Source organism: Sorex fumeus, unplaced genomic scaffold (assembly GCF_029834395.1).
Source record: "Sorex fumeus unplaced genomic scaffold, SorFum_2.1 ptg000006l, whole genome shotgun sequence".
NCBI lineage: Eukaryota > Metazoa > Chordata > Mammalia > Eulipotyphla > Soricidae > Sorex > Sorex fumeus.
The window spans coordinates 49,530,671-49,543,906 of record NW_026606063.1 but is presented as its reverse complement, the minus strand read 5'-3'; the positions used below and the strand labels follow the sequence as shown (position 1 = coordinate 49,543,906).

Sequence of the window (13,236 nt, the reverse complement as noted above, 5' to 3'; positions counted from 1 at the left end):
GCCCCAGAAGCACAGTGACCTAATGCAGAACCCAGCAGCTTGGAGCAGAAAAGTGAAAGGACTATGCGTTAATCCAGGCAATCATTTCTGCCCAGAGGGGAAAGGGTGTTGGTCCCTTCCGCCCTCCTCCCTCTGGAAAGAAAGATGGCGGCCACATGGGAGCCTTGTGGACAGCAGGTATGAGCTGGGGGTGTGGGGGCGACTAAAACCTCATGGGAAGGGGGGCGCTCCGGTCCGTCCTTCACGCCCTACCGAGGTCACCAGTCACCCCCCACGAGCGGCTATCCAGCACAGCCACGGCCCCAGAAGCACAAGGACTTAATGCAGAACCCAGCAGCTTGGAGCAGAAAAGTGAACGGACTATGCATTGATCCAGGCCATCAAGTCTGCCGGAGGGGAAAGGGTGTTGCCCCATTCGCCCTCTCCTCTCTGGAAAGAAAGATGGCGGCCACATGGGAGCCTTGTGGACAGCAGGTATGAGCCAGGAGTGTGGGGGCGACTAAAACCTCATGGGAAGGGGGGCGTTTCGGTCCGCCCTTCACGCCCTACCGAGGCCACCAGTTGCCCCCACGAGCGGCTCTCCAGCACGGCCACAGCCCCAGAAGCACAATGACCTAATGCAGAACCCAGCAGCTTGGAGCAGAAAAGTGAAAGGACTATGCGTTAATCCAGGCAATCATTTCTGCCCAGAGGGGAAAGGGTGTTGCTCCCTTCCGCCCTCCTCCCTCTGGAAAGAATGATGGCGGCCACATGGGAGCCTTGTGGACAGCAGGTATGAGCCGGGGGAGTAGGGGCAACTAAAACCTCATGGGTCGGGGGGCGTTCCGGTCCGTCCTTCACGCCCTACCGAGGTCACCAGTCGCCCCCCGCGAGCGGCTCTCCAGCACGGCCATGGCCCCAGAAGCACAAGGACTTAATGCAGAACCCAGCAGCTTGGAGCAGAAAAGTGAACGGACTATGCGTTGATCCAGCCCATCAAGTCTGCCGGAGGGGAAAGGGTGTTGCCCCATTCGCCCTCTCCTCTCTGGAAAGAAAGATGGCGGCCACATGGGAGCCTTGTGGACAGCAGGTATGAGCCGGGAGTGTGTGGGCGACTAAAACCTCATGGGAAGGGGGGCGTTTCGCTCCGCCCTTCACGCCCTACCGAGGCCACCGGTTGCCCCCCGCGAGCGGCTCTCCAGCACAGCCACGTCTCCAGTGCACAGAGACCAATTTCTTAACTATCTGACTTTCAGTAGAAATACTTCCAGGGTCAATAGGTAAAATAGCAGAAATCCAAAACCAACATTTAATTCTTGAACCCAGCTGTAGAAAGCAAATCACTTCACAATGCTTTTTCAGCATGTCTGATTTGGGGGGGGGGGTAAACTCTAAATAATAGTGGTGAATCTTTTATTGAAACAATGAATCTAATCAAAGCAGATAGAGTGTTAACTAGAATTCATCTGCCTCACAGGGACGGGGAGGGGTGGGGGGTGGGGTTTTATTGGGGTTCTTCATGGTAAAAAATAAGTATTGGTAAAGGGAAATGTGTTTGATATTTTCATGACTGAGACATAAACCTGAAAGCTTTGTAACCTTTCCCACAGTGATTCAATAAATAAATAAAAGAAAGAAAGAAAGAAAGAAAGAAAGAAAGAGAGAGAGAGAGAGAGGCAGGCAGGGAGGGGAAGGGGAAAGGGAAGGGGAAGGGGAGCAAAAGAAAAGTGAAAAGAAAAGAAAAGAAAAGAAAAGAAAAGAAAAGAAAAGACAAGAAAAGACAAGACAAGACGACTACTGCTTGTCCTTTCAGGTTTTGCCTATCCTATTTCACTGTCTCTATCCAATCTTCAGCCTTAGCATCCCAAGGACTTCTAAAAGATTAACCAATTCCAGGCCTATAGCAGATAGGGTGCTTGCCTTTCATAAAGCCAATCAGGCTTTGATCCCTAGGACCCGAAATGGTCCCCTGAGCCCTCCAGGTGTGATCCGTAAACTCAAAGCCATGAGTAAGCCTGAGCACCCCCAGGTGTGGCCCCCCTCCTGAAAGTCACCAATTTTTCCCTCTATACTATATGGGCACCTTGTCTGTGTGATTTTGTCATTCTTCTGATCAAGAAGTTTTGTCTATTTCATTACTCTCCTAAATCTAAGCACTGATATGAGATTTTCACAAGGAGGCATTAAGAAATGTGATGGAGGGACCGGAGTGATAGCACAGCAGGTACGGCATTTGCCTTGCATGCAGCAGACCAGATTCGGTCTCTGGTATCCCATATGGCCTCCCAAGCTCGCCAGGAGTAATACCTGAGAACAGAGTTAGGAGAATCACCTGGTGTAGCCAAACCACACACCCCCACAAAAAAAAAAAAAAAAAGAAAAGAAAAGAAAAAGTGATGTACAAATCATAACAAGCCCATGGCTTTGAATTACGAAAGTAATTAACTAGCAGAGGAAAGGGAATATAGTGGGAAAATAAAGAATGAATTAAAGGTACCACAGGGACAGTGGTAAAGGGTCTGGGCAATTAAGTGATGATGATGATAGTAACTTTGTACATCAATACCATATATTTCAACCAAAAAACTACTTTTAAAATAAAGGAGGTTGGGGCTGCAGTGATAGCACAACAGGTAGAGTGCTTGCCTTGCGCGTAGCTACCCCGAGTTTGATTCCAGGCATCCCATATAGTTCCCCAAGCACCGCCAGGAGTAATTCCTGAGTGCAGAGCCAGGAGTAATCCCTGAGCATTGTTAAGTGTGACCCAAAAAGCAAAATAATTAAATAATATAAAGGAGGGGGGGCGAGCACAATTTAAATGGGTAATAAACCTCACTGCAATTAAACATACAAATGATGAAAGGAAGAAAATTAAAAGGTACATCCTACATCCACTGCAGAAGAGGGAAAAAAAATGTGACAAAATATAAAGCTAAAGCCTGTTTTGGAAACTCTCCCACTTCCAAAAGGAACTAACCTGCTGAACGAGAGACGTGGCAGGTACTGCAAGTATCCGGCATTTAACAAGTATGAAATTCTATGAAACAACTATAAGAAGTCTTATGCCAAGTCAGCCTGCCAACTAAAGGACATATGAGCGAAACTATTCAAGAACATCCATTATCTAGTCAAACCAACTTAAAGCTAGACAGGAGCCAAAGAATGTTCACTTGATCACTTGACTTCCCATTAATCGATTTGCTCGAGCAGGCGCCAGTAACTTCTCCATTTGTCCCTGTCGCGTGCTAGTGTAGCCTAATGGCGTTGTTTGTTCTAGGAACACGAAGAGCCTCAAACCAATCGTTCAGATCTTGACGAAGTCTGACCATCTGGTAGGTGGGCGAGCACGCAGTCTTTTGACGTCCTGTGGAATCGAGTCGGTAACAGATCTAGTCCAGCAGTCGTCTCCAAATCTAATTACATGTCCAGCCCATCTGGTTTTCGACGCCTTGGCAAACAAGACAGCATCCCTGATTCTTGACCATCGACGGAAGTTGGAACTCCGGATTCTTTCTCTCATTTGAGTGAAATGTGATACTCCAAGCATAGCTCTTTCAATTACTCTTTGGCCCAGGTCTCTGAGGCGTATGTTAATGCAGGAACAACAGTGGAATCAAAGAGATGTGCCCGGAACCAGAGATTCTTCGTCCTCTTAGCTATTTCTTCGACGCCCTTGAAGGTGTTCCAAGCTGCTCTCTTCCTCCCGCGCAACTCAGGTGCCAGATCATTTGTCATGTTGACTTCTTGACCTAGGTACACATAAGTGTTGCATTCGGAGATGGTCGTTCTGTTGAGAGCGAATGGAGCGTCAGGAACGAGGCTGTTTCTCAGGCTCTTTCGTGAGATTCAGCTGGAGTCCGACCTTTCCACACTCACAGTAGAAGTCGGGCAGCATTTGTGCTGCGTGGCTGATGTTTGGTGTTATCAGAACGATGTCATCAGCAATTACTGTAATTACTGAAGAAATAGCTAAGAGGATGAAGAATCTCCGGCTCCGGGCACATCTCTTTGATTCCACTGTTCTTCCTGAATTCACATATGCCTCAGAGACCTGGGCCCTACAAAAACAGGATGAGAACGCTATTCTAGTCTCCCAAAGAGGAATCAAAAGAGCTATGCTTGCAGTATCACGTTTCACTCAAATGAGAGAAAGAATCCGGAGTTCCGATCTCCATCAATGATCAAGAATCAGGGATGCTGTCTCGTTTGCCAAGGCATCAAAAATAAGATGGGCTGGTCACATAATGAGATTTAGACACGACCGCTGGACTCGAGCCGTTACTGACTGGATTCCACGGGACGTCAAAAGAGCGTGTGGCCGCCCAGTTACCAGATGGTCAGACTTCTTCATCAAGACCACGAACGATCGGTTTGAGGCTCTTCGTGTTCCTAGAACGAACAGACACCATTGGGCTACACTAGCACACGACAGGGACAAATGGAGATGTTAATGGCACCTGCTCAAGCAAATCGACGATTAACGGGAAGTCAAGTGATCAAGTGATCAGCAAAGCAGAGGTGGTGGAGTTGCCGACTGTCTATCTTCACTCCCATTCCTTCCCATTCCAGTTGTCACATGATGTTCTTGAGGGTGGCACTGAAGAGTTTCGGTGAAATGGTATCACCCTGCCAAACCCCCCTCTTGGCATCAATGATCACTTCTTTGTAGAATGGTGAGATCCTGGTAGTGAATCCGTAATACAGCTCATGGAGGATCCTGATGCATTGAGTTTGAATGCCCTGATTGGCTAGGGCTTCAATGACCACTTCCGTCTCAACAGAATTAAAGGCCTTCTTTAAATCAATGAATGTTAGACAGAGCAGCATCTTGAATTCCCGAGAAACCTCAATGAGCTTGGTTATCGTGTGGATATGGTCGATGGTGCTGAATACTTTGCAGAACCCAGCTTGCTCGCATGGTTGTCCTTCATCTAGTGTTCTGCCAATCCTATTCAGGATGACTCAAGTGAACAGTTTGTAGATGACAGACAATAGGCAGATTAGGCAATAGTTGCCAATGTTGTGGATGTCTCCCTTCTTGTACAGTAGTACAGTCCTGCTGGTCTTCCACTGGGATGGAACCTTGCATTCAGACAGGTAGCTTGTGAAGAACCAAGCCAGCATATTGATGAGTACTGACGGCAGGTTCTTCATGTGTTCAGGTCTGACCTTGTCTGGGCCGGGTGCTGTTCGTTTCTTTACAGACAAAATGGTATGTCGGATTTCGGAAGGGAGAACGTTGGGAACGACATATCCATCCTGTGGAATTTGGTATGTCGGCAAGTGGACATGGCTATCGAAGAGATTTCAGTAGAAGTCATGGATAATCTTCTCCATTGCCGTTCTGGAGGATGTGATGGATCCATCAGGACGTCAGAGGGCAGTCATCTTGGTCTTATAGTTGGCGAAGGACAGGCGGGCGTTATGAATACTTTTCCCGGCTTCTGCCGCATCTACCAGCACTTCTGCTCTTCTCTCTTTGGGGTCTTCCTTGATCGCATCTGTGCACTGCTTTGCAAGCTCAGACGTTCGCTTGCGGTTGCCTGAGGCATGCGCCAAACCACATAGGCGAATAAACTCAAGAGTTTTCGAAGACAGTTGTCTTTTTGTGTCTATCTCTCTCTTGGCGATCCTCGCACAATCATGCGGATGCTGAACCAGTCTATCGTATTCCTCACCAACGTTGTCAATGACGGCATCTTCTCATGTTGCCACAATAGTGCCAAACAGCTCCCAGTTCGTGGTCGTTCTGGGAGTTCTCTTCTTAAACTTTGCAGCCCTTTCCCCCCACTCTGTGAAGTAGAATTTTGCACGAAGGAGATGGTGGTTCGATTCCGTTTGGAATTTTGGGACAACAGCAACATTGCTGAGGCAAAACCGTCAATTGAATATCAATCCATTACCTAGTCAAACCAACTTTAAGCTAGACAGGAGCCACAGAATGTTATGGTAATGTTTGTTTTATTATTTTCCACATCTGATTGATTATTTAAATTATTATAGTTAAGGTAATGTGTTTTTTCGGAGAGCCCGGCAAGCTACTGAGAGTATTCCACCCACATGGCAGAGCCTGACAAGCTACCTGTGGCATACTGGAAATGCAAAAACCAGTAACAACAAGTCTCACAATGGAGACGTTACTGGTGCCCAGTGGAGCAACTCGATGAAACACGGGGTGCTACAATAATGTATTTACAATGGTGCTCCCATTTATGAGTTTGATCCACCTCATCCATAAAAATGCTCAAGACACTCCACTCCTGTATGACTTTCAGCCTACTCCTTAATTTGGTGTTCTCAGTTTATACTCAAGGGTTTGCTGTCAATTGGTATTTTTGTAAGCCGATATGGTCTGTACCCTTTTCTGTTTCTCTGTATACCACAAATGAGATCATCTGGTGTTTGTTGTTCTCCCTCTTGCTTAAGCATCATATAGCTGCTTCATCCAAGTTGTAACAAACTGTATGATTTCTTCTTCTCTTACAGCTACATAGTATTCCATTGTGTATATAAACCACAACTTCTTTACCCATTCATCTGTCACTGCACATTTGGGTTATTTCCACATCCTGGCTATTATATAAGTGCTACAACGAACAGTGATATGCATTTATCTTTCTGAATTAGTGTCACTGTGTTTTAGAAAATTGTTGGGTCACAAGAAAGCTCTATTAATTTTCTAAGACATCTACATACTGTTTTCCATAGAGGTTGAATTAAAAAAACATTCTAAGAAGCAGTGAATAAAAGATCCTTTTTTTATCACATCCCCACCAACACTAGTATTTTTTACACTACTCTTATTCTCACTGTTGTGAAATGGTTATCGCCTCAAAAAAACTAGAAATAGAGTTTCCACAGGACCCAGCAATACCACTTCTGGAAATATATCCCGGATGACTAAAAACACACTGCAGAAAAGCTATCTACAATTTTACAATCATTGCAGCACTATTCACAATAGCCAGAATCTGGAAACAACAGAGTGCCCAAGAACAGATGACTGGATAAAGAAACTATGGTACATATGCATAATAATATACTATGCAGCCACTGGGGGGAAAAAGTCATGAAATTTGCTTATAAATGGATGGACATGGAGAGTAACTTACTGAGTGAAATGAATCTGAAGGACAGAGACAGACATAGAATGATTGCACTCACTTGTGGGATATAAAAAAAACATAGTAGGAGACTATTACCCAGAGACAATAGAAACAAGGACCAGGAAGACTGGCCCATGGTTGAAAGCCTGCTACAGGCGGTAGATTGGAGAAGGCAGTTAGGAAAGAGAAGTCCACTATGACAGTGATAGCTAGGAATGATCACTTTGAACAAGACCTGAGTGCAGATAGTAGAAAAGAAATAAACATTACGTTTTGCATAATGGCTATGTAAATATCCTTTCAGTACCTGTATTGCAAACCATAATGCCCAATAGAAAAGAGAAAGCGAGTGTGGGCACTAAGAAAGAATAGCACCTGCCAAAGAGGCGTGGGGGGGGATGGGACTGGGTAAATTAGTGGTGGGCACTAGTGAAGGGAAGGGTGTTGTAACATTGTATGACTAAAATCTAATGAAGAACAACTTTGCAACTGTGTATCTCACAGTGATTCAATCAATTTTTTAAAAATTAAAAAGGTGAGTATAGGAGTGTAGGATAACACTGGTTTGTCCTTTCAGCTTTGCTGCAGGGAACTAAATTTATAGGGTTACACCCATCACAGTGCTCCAAATCACTCCCATTCCTTTGTTTATCTGTAAACTCCTCTCTGTGCTCTCCTCCCCAACCAGTTAATCACCTTTTTCCCTAACCAGAGTCTGTTAACTTGTAAGATCAGATCCTTCTAAGGACACTGAACTTGTAAGTTATGTCTTTTGCACAGTTAAGAGCACGTTCATGGACAAACTCTGTCATGATCCAAAAGAGGTAGCTGGATAAGGACCCTGCTGGGGTTAGGAAGACTAACCTGGCCTGAGGAGTGTGATCTGGAATATATAGTGAGATGTCCTCAGGAAGAACCAAACTTTAAGCTTGATATATCTCCCCTGACCCTTAAAGAGACTCAAATGTGGCACTTTCTAAAATCCTAGAACTAGGGATAGGAAGAAGGAGACGTTACTGGTGCCTGCTCGAAGAAATCAAAGAACAATAGGATGACAGTGATACAGTGATCTCTCTTACTGTGCTCATACAGAATGACATTGCTAGAAATATTAGAAGTAAATTTACTAAAACTATTTAAGTCGAATAGTCGATTACTAACTGGGGAAAGAAGAAAGCTACACACCCTGGATGGAATCCTGCCTTTGAGCTGAACTCCTAATAATCTGGAGTAATCTTCTTAGATGAGATTTTGTCCTTGAGTTATCTGAAAGAGTGGCCTTACTTCTCTTTGTTGATTTGTTAATGTATCACCACCCTACGAGATTGCTATATAAACTAAGACTGGAAGATGGGATGGGAATCCGGATCCAGTTAGGGGAAGCAGAGAAAGAGAGTCAGGGAACAGTCAGAGCCAGAAGCAGGGGGAAGAGAGAGCCAGAAGTGAGAGAGAATCCAGGAATCAGTGAGAAGCAGAGGAGAGTCAGAGTCAGAAGGAGAGACGGTTTTGGAGAAAGGAGAGAGAGATAGAGGAGATGGATAAAGCAGGAAGGAAGAATTGCTTGGTTAAACAGAGAACAGCGGAAGAGAACAGCGCAGAGTCTCCTGCCCCCGCGTCCGGCTGTCCTCACCAGGGCCCCTTGGAGGGGAGCAGGTCGAGTTTTCCTCCCCGTCCCGATGAGGGCTCCGGCAGCCGAAGACCTCCAGAACCAGCCACCACCATGCCAAGACCACTCTCCACACACATGAAGGTACCGGCAGAGGGACAAAGCCACGCGGGTTCCAGGGCCGAGATCTCCAAGCCTATTCGGATTGGGGCTGAGCATCCTCCACCCAGATCCTCCAAATTCCAGTAGGCGGGGGTCACACCCACCAACTGGCCCCCTGGCGCCGTGTAATCCCATCAACGGCCAAGATTCAGAGACTATAAAACCCAGCTCCCACATTCGCGGCCATGAGACATCTTATCAACTCATTCCTACTTTAGAAAAACTGGCAGGCTACAGAATGTAACCTGCCCACACGGCAGAGTCTGGCAAACTCCCCGTGGCGTACCCAATATGCCAAATACCAGTAACAATGAAGGGTCTCATTCTCCTAACTCTGAAAGAGCCTTGAATATGGCACTTTCTAAAAAAAAAAATCTCAGGGCTAGGACGAAAAGACGTTACTGGGGCCTGCTTGAGGCAATCGACGAATAACAGGATGGTTGTGATTGATTGATTGTGAAACAGACACACACAGAGAGAGGGTTCGAGAGAGCTGGGAGAGACAAGAGACTGAATAAACGGCAATTAATCAGCAACCAGCTTGATCCTCGTCCTTCCTTTGTCCGTCCAAGGCCAACAGCCGTCCCAGATGGAGAAGTGGCTCAAGAGCACCGAACATGAGCCACAAAAGAGAGCCATCCAGGGGCTGGAGTGATAGCACAGCAGGTAGGTCATTTGCCTTGCACGCAGTCGACCTGGGTTCAATTCCCAGCATCCCACATGGTCACCCGAGCACTGCCAGGAGTAATTCCTGAGTGCATAAGCCAGGAGTAACCCCTGTGCATCGCCGGATGTGACGCAATAAAAAAAAAAAGAGAGAGAGAGAGAGCGCCACCAGGAGAGCCCGAGAACATCCTTTCACATGTAACTCCCTCGCACCTGAGGAGCATACACAGCACTGTGGTTTGGGATTTACACAGCTCCACATGAGCATGAAGATTTTTACTCTGGAGTAATAGTATAACAGGTAGGGCATTTGCCTTGAATGCAGCTAAACTGGGTTCAATCCTCGGAATCCCATATGGTCCATCAAGCACTGCAAGAAGTTAAGTCCTAAGTGCAGTACCCAGGAGTAACCCTTGAGCATCGCTGGATTTGGCCCCAAAACAAAACAAACAACAAAAAGTGATGCCAAAAACCTTTTCAGTTTCTTACTAGCCATTAAAATATCCTCTTTATGGACGTCTGCTTCTCTCCACTTCTTGAGGGGTCAATTTCTTTCTTGTTGCACTCTGTGGTGGCTTTATATACTCTGGATATAAGCCATATAAGATATAAGCCATATGGGGCTGGAGCGATAGCACAGCAGGTAGGGCGTTTCCCTTGCACGCAGCCTACCCGGATTCGAATCCCAGCATCCCATATGGTCCCCTGAGCACCGCCAGGAGTAATTTCTGAGTGCAGAAACAGGAGTAATCCCTGAGCATCGCCGGGAGTGACCCAAAAAGGGAAAAAAATAAATAAAATTTTAAAAAAAGATATAAGCCATGTAAGATATACGTACGGAGGGGTGTTTCAGCAAAAGTGAACTGATGGAAGATTATATATTCTAGGCTCAGTCTATCTCTACATTCTCCCCACAGATTATTACCTCACTGACTTACTATAGCAATGTAGCACTGTCCTCACATTGTTCATCGATTTTTTCAAGCAGGTCCAGTAACGTCTCCATTGTGAGACTTGTTATCACTGCATATCGAATACGTCACGGGTAACTTGCCAGGCTCTGCCATGCGAGCGGAATACAATTGGTAGCTTACTGGGCTCTCCAAGAGGGGTGGAATAATCGAACGCGGGTCGGCTTGGCCTGCCTCGTGCAAGGGAAGCCCTACCGCTATGCTATTTCTCCAGCTCATTGACTTATAAGGCTTTAAAATGTTATCTTGATATGACAACTCCCAAACTAAAGTTTTTCTGATTAGATTTATACTTCAATTTGTCAGTACCAAATTAAAATGTCTGACAGTCATTTAAATTAAAATATTTAAATTGTCCCTTTCTTTAACGTTTCAGTTAGTGATAACCACACCATAAAAGGGAAATTAGAGCGAAAAAAATTTAATAACATTCATGACACTACCATTTTTTCCTTAAATCCCACAATCACCAATCTTGTCAATTTCATCTTCACTGATTTCCTTTTAATTTTCAGAGTACCAAAACAATCTGGAGCAAGGGTGTTTGCCTTGCATGTGGCCGGCCCAGGTTCGATTCTCTATCCCTGTTGGAGAGCCTGGCAAGCTACCAACAGTATCCCGCCCACATGGCAGAGCCTGGCAAGCTCCCCATGGCCTATTTGATATGCCAAAAACAGTAACAACGAGTCTCACAATGGAGACGTTACTGGTGCCCGCTCAAGCAAATAGATGAACAACAGGAGGACAGTGCTATAGTGCCACTTCTATTAACAATCTAAGTAATCACCATTGCTTCCCACACTATCACATTAATCTTTCGATTGGTCTCGTTGCTACTACAGTTTGTAATTCACAGAAAGACCCACATAATCTTTTAAAATAAAATTAAGACTTAGAACCAGGGATGAAACCCACTGGTAAAACATACACCACCCATGTTTGAGGCCTCAGGTTCAATCTTGGTACCATAAGAAATTCAAAATAACTCATTCAAACCTATATGGCTGAAGAGATGGTAAAGCAGGTAGGACACGGCCTCGTTTGCAGCCAACCTGGGTTCAATCTCCAACACCCCCTATGTTCTCTTCCCCTCCTCTACTCTCGTGGCACTCCTGCTTCACTAGAAGCAATACCTAAGTACAGAGGCAAAAGTAAGCCCTGGGCATTGCCAAGTGGGCCCATCCCCCACAAAAGACACACCTGACTGAAACTAATACATCAATATAGTCCCATTACTAAATCTAAATGCTCTACAAATACTTGTAAGTCCTAGAAAAGTCTGCCCCTGCTTGTCCAAACTTATAATCCTAATGACTATTCCATTACAAACTACCACCACACAAATCATCTAGTTTCTACACAAATCTACATCTAGTTTCCTTAATGTCATCTTTTTTCCAACATCAAAATCTGTGTCATTATATTTCTAATAGAGTATGTCCTCAAAATTAATTATCATCTGATTAGCTGATTGTGTCCTTCAAATGCCACATTTCAGAAAGGCTACATGAATACCATTAATCATAATCTTTTCCTGGTTCTTTCTCCAACAACTCATACCAAAAAAAAGGAAAACAGCAGACTACAATATCAAAAGCTGACAAAGATATACATACGCAAAACATTACACATCTCTGATGAGCAGATATAAAATTTCTCAACAATACACTGAAAGTATACCATGAAAAATATTAGAAAACTGTACAATACACTGAAAGTGCATTGTGAACATCAGATATCATGAACAAATATGCCGCATATGGTAACTCATAACAAGCAATACAAAATAATTTAAGACCCGCTATTGGGGTAGCCTTGGGTGGCAGTAGGGAAAATTCAAAATATTGGTGGTGGGAAGATACAATGGTGGTGGAACTGGTGTTGGAATATTGAATGTAATAAATTATTGTGAATAACTTTATAAAAATAAATTTAAGAAATTTTAAAAGAAAAAATGTATGCCGCATATACTCTGGCAGCCCAAGAGCTGCCAGAGTATTTGAGCAGAGCCAGAAGTAAACTCTGAGCACTACTGGGTATGGCCCAAAAGTACACTAAAAAAAAAAAAAAAGAGGAAAAAGGCAAATTGACAAAACAAAAATGAACTAGTGACAAACTGTAGCAGTGGTATAGAGGGAACCATAAGGAACTATAAGCTGGATATTGCTTTTGTTTAGCTTTTGTAAGTAGGTACGCAAATCTTTACAAATGCCTAACTGAAAAAAGCAGTAGAGAAAACACATAATTATCAAGAAATATAATATTGGCGTCCTAAGTTTATACTCAAAGTCTAATCAGTGTTTTCTCAATTCTGTCTTACATTTCCTTCTTAATTTGATTTAAAAAAAAAAAAAAACGAAACAACAACAAAAAAACACAACACAATTCCTCCTCAATCCCCACATTTATAATGTGGCATACCAACCCTAAACTGCAATCTACTTCTCCTATGACTTCCCTATAACACTCATCAATTTCTGATTAACTGATTTTGTGCACAAACTGCAAAAAAGTATCTTCAACATAACCCACACTAGCTACTTAATATCTATTTTTGTTGAATGAATTTTGACACATTGTGCAAGCATGGTTAGTTTTCTTACATGCCTGTGTTTAAAAAAATAAACAAATTGCTTAAAAACAAAAACCAAATATAAACATATTTGTGCATAAAAATCTTACATATACAAAACTGTCATTAAAATTTTTACAAAGATTTGAGTACAAGTAACTTGACTAACAACGT

At 44.1% G+C, this 13,236-nt stretch overlaps 1 protein-coding gene across 4 annotated transcripts in view; it reads right to left on the bottom strand.

Moving 5' to 3' along the window:
* Positions 1–13,236, bottom strand: part of USP34 (ubiquitin specific peptidase 34) — a 258,244-nt gene that overhangs the window by 190,586 nt on the left and 54,422 nt on the right. The gene's annotated exons all lie outside the window — the stretch shown is intronic.